This window comes from Microtus ochrogaster, chromosome 6 (assembly GCF_000317375.1).
Source record: "Microtus ochrogaster isolate Prairie Vole_2 chromosome 6, MicOch1.0, whole genome shotgun sequence".
Classification (NCBI taxonomy): domain Eukaryota; kingdom Metazoa; phylum Chordata; class Mammalia; order Rodentia; family Cricetidae; genus Microtus; species Microtus ochrogaster.
The window spans coordinates 16928896-16932353 of NC_022013.1; the positions used below are offsets into that span (position 1 = coordinate 16928896).

Sequence of the window (3458 nt, forward strand, 5' to 3'; positions counted from 1 at the left end):
CCTTCCATTTTCTGGTGTCCTCTTCAATTTCTTTATTCAAAGACTTAAAGTTCTTGTCAAATAGATCTTTCACATCCTTGGTCAGAGTTACCCCAAGATATTTTATGCTATTTGTTGCTATCGTGAAATGTGAAGTACATAGCATTTGTTAAGTTAGGTGTCAGTGCCTACTGTGGGACACTGGTCTTATATCCTGTAATGATCTGTCATATGTATTGGTTTAATAAATCTCTGATTGGCCAGTAGCCAAGTAGGAAATATAAGTTGGGTGATACTAAGAGAATTCTGGAAAGAGGAAAGGCTCAGTCTGCAGTTGTCATGCAAATGCAGAAGAAGCAAGATCAGAATGCCTCACTGATAAAAGGTATGAAGCCACATGACTAACACAGACAAGAATTATTGGTTAATTGAAGATGTAACAGTTAACTACAAATATGCCTAAGCTATTGGCCAAACCAGGTTGTAATTGATATAGTTTCTGTGTTATTATTTGTGTGTAGACAGCCAGTAAATAAACAGTCTGTGCTTACAAGTGCACTCTTTGACTTTCTCTGTCAAGGGTGTATGGAATGGGGGGGGGGATTGTATTGGACAACCTTCTGCACATCTCAGCTGTCTTAAGGAGAAATAGGTCAAGTTTAGGTGTTATTCCAGTAATACCTTGAAGTGATACTTTGTTTTACTTTTCTGACAAAAGTTCATTTGGAGAACGTTGGGAAGCAAAAATGCCCATTTTTAATGTCATAGGCAAATTAAAGCAGTGTGAGATTTTATAACCTTGGAAAATGTTACACATCAAGATTGAATAATAATTTATAAAAAGTAAGGGAAATCAGAGGTCATTTTGAATGTTTCCTATCTTGAAATGGTGCTTACTCATTTGACACTTTGGTACAATATTCTCTTTCTCCCTCTTTCCCTGCCCCCAACACCAGATATAGACAAACACACATATCACATAAAGTTTATACATGGTCCCACAGAAATGATCTCCCTAGAAATTCTCCTGAATAAGCCACTTTTCCCTAGAAATAAAACATTTTATTTAAAGGTAAGAGGAAAACAAGCAAACTCTGGGGAAAATGTCTGTGGAACCCAAGCTTTGTCCTTCATCCCAACCCTCTGCTCAGGCTAGCATCCCCCAGTTGCAATGTGAATTGAAGTTGGGTAAAATAATTTAAAAAAAATGAGGATGGTTTGTTGAAGAATAACTGTGCAGCAAGCATAGAAAGAAACAGAAGCAGATAGAAGATAGAAAGGAAGAGAGGGAAGAAGGAAGGAAGAGAGGGAGGAGGTAGGGAGGAATGAAGAATTGTATCCAAGTTTGAAACACTATGTGTTGCAAAAAATATTTTTTGCTTCCTGATGACAAAGCATAAGAAAAAATATGAAGTGAGTAGGTCTCACATTTATCAACAAAAAAATAAAATAAAACAAACAGAAAACAAAGCAAAGCACAAAATATTATTGTGCCAACTTCTGGGGCTTGTATGTGTATAAAGAGAAGTATGAAAAAATTGTGATCCAATTTATGGGACAATTTTTGATAGGCATTTTAGATGATTTTTTTTCTTCTTAAGAATATATACTTCAGCCAGGCGGTGGTGGCGCACGCCTTTAATCCCAGCACTCGGGAGGCAGAGGCAGGCGGATCTCTGTGAGTTCAAGACCAGCCTGGTATACAGAGTTAGTTCCAGGACAGGCTCCAAAGCCACAGAGAAACCCTGTCTCGAAAAACCAAAAAAAAAAAAAAAAAGAATATATACTGCAAATGATGGAAAACTCAAATATTTGGGAAAAAATGACACCAAAGGTACCACTGATGCAGCAGAGGGAGGAGGGGAGGAATGTGGAGGGCTTGGGGGCTGTGAGAGCACCCAACTCTGAGGCTTTCTTCTCCACTCAGAAAAAAAAAACACATTTGTATATGAAAAAAAATGTTTCTTTTTATATGTAACATCTTGGTTTTTTATTTTGCTTTTCTTTGAATTTGTAAAATATGCTAGCACACTTGCAATGTCTAATCTTCTTGTTGATTTCTCGGCATTTAGAATTGCTTGGATATCCCTGAGTGTGTCTAACAGAATATCACAGAGATTAGCTAAACAGGGAAAGGAGCTACCTGTCCTGAAGGGTGGTGACAGCATCCAACAGACTGATATTGAGATTTGTTACCAAGCAGTAGGCTGGGTCTTTTTCTTCTACCCACATGGAAATGGGTGCATGGAGGCTGCACCTCAAGAACTGGTCTTCAGCAGCTTGTGTCCCCCACAATGTTTGGGAGTAGGAGGTAAAAGTTCCAGTCAGTAGATTGTTGGGATCAGCAGCTGACAACTTTTGATGTTATAATTCTTCCGCAGGATGCAACTAAGAGTTACTACTCTTGTGTAGGTTCAGAAAATTGGGAATCTACACTCAGTAGATGAGAATGATGCTGCTATATCCAATCCGGCCTGAGTATCACGATATGTCACCCCCTAACAGTAGCTTTAGTACAGACTTAAGATGTCAGAATTCTCTAGTCCCTAACAGCAGCAGGTGTTTACAGTCACTGTCTTACTATAATGTCTTACTGTGAAAGTATCATCTCAAATGAAAGCCTTTCCTTTCTTTTTTCTTTCCTATTAAAAACTTTTAAGCAATATTTAAGAAAAAATGAAAAATATACAAATTTTGTCATCCTGAAATTAGTTTATCTTGCTCCATATAATTCTATGAATCACATTCATTTATGGAAGGAATGTCTTACCTCTTATATTTGAGTAGGATGCCAACAACTCTATCAAAATTTTGAAGTTGCTACAGAATTAATAATGTGTTGATCATATCCTTTGCTCCTGACTTTAAGTAAGTGAGTGTATGAAGCAAAGTTAGTGCATACACAGCTGTAAGTTTGATCCTGAGTGCTGTTAAAACAAAACAGGATAAGAAATTATTAGTAAAAATAGATTCAATAATTCTTTTTTTTTTTTTTTTTTTTGGTTTTCGAGACAGGGTTTCTCTGTGGCTTTGGAGCCTGTCCTGGAACTAGCTCTGTAGACCAGGCTGGTCTCGAACTCACAGAGATCCGCCTGCCTCTGCCTCCCGAGTGCTGGGATTAAAGGCGTGCGCCACCACCGCCCGGCTAGATTCAATAATTCTGAAGACTACATTGTCCCTTACTCTCTTCTTCTGAGGCCCAACCTGACAGTTATTTTCATGTGGGATTCTCCTCTGTATGCTGTGAATAAAGAAGCTGCATTGGCCTATGCCAGTGCAGAATAGAGGTCAACAGGAAAACTAAAATAAATGCTGGGAGAAAGAAAGTAGAATCTAGTAGTCATCATGTAGCTGCTGAAGGAGACATATGCCAGAACCTTACTGGTAGGCCACAGCCTTGTGGTAAAATATGAAGTAATAGAAACGGGTTAATTTAAGATGTAAGAGTTAGTTAATAAGAAGCCTGAGCTAGTACGCCA

The 3458-nt window shown here is 38.2% G+C and overlaps 1 non-coding gene across 1 annotated transcript; it reads left to right on the forward strand.

Moving 5' to 3' along the window:
- The first annotated feature begins 1765 nt into the window (after positions 1-1765).
- On the forward strand, positions 1766-1828 carry LOC113456262. The gene has a single exon (XR_003377107.1). It is a non-coding gene; the product is annotated as a small nucleolar RNA SNORD42 (small nucleolar RNA).
- The last annotated feature ends 1630 nt before the right edge of the window (positions 1829-3458 follow it).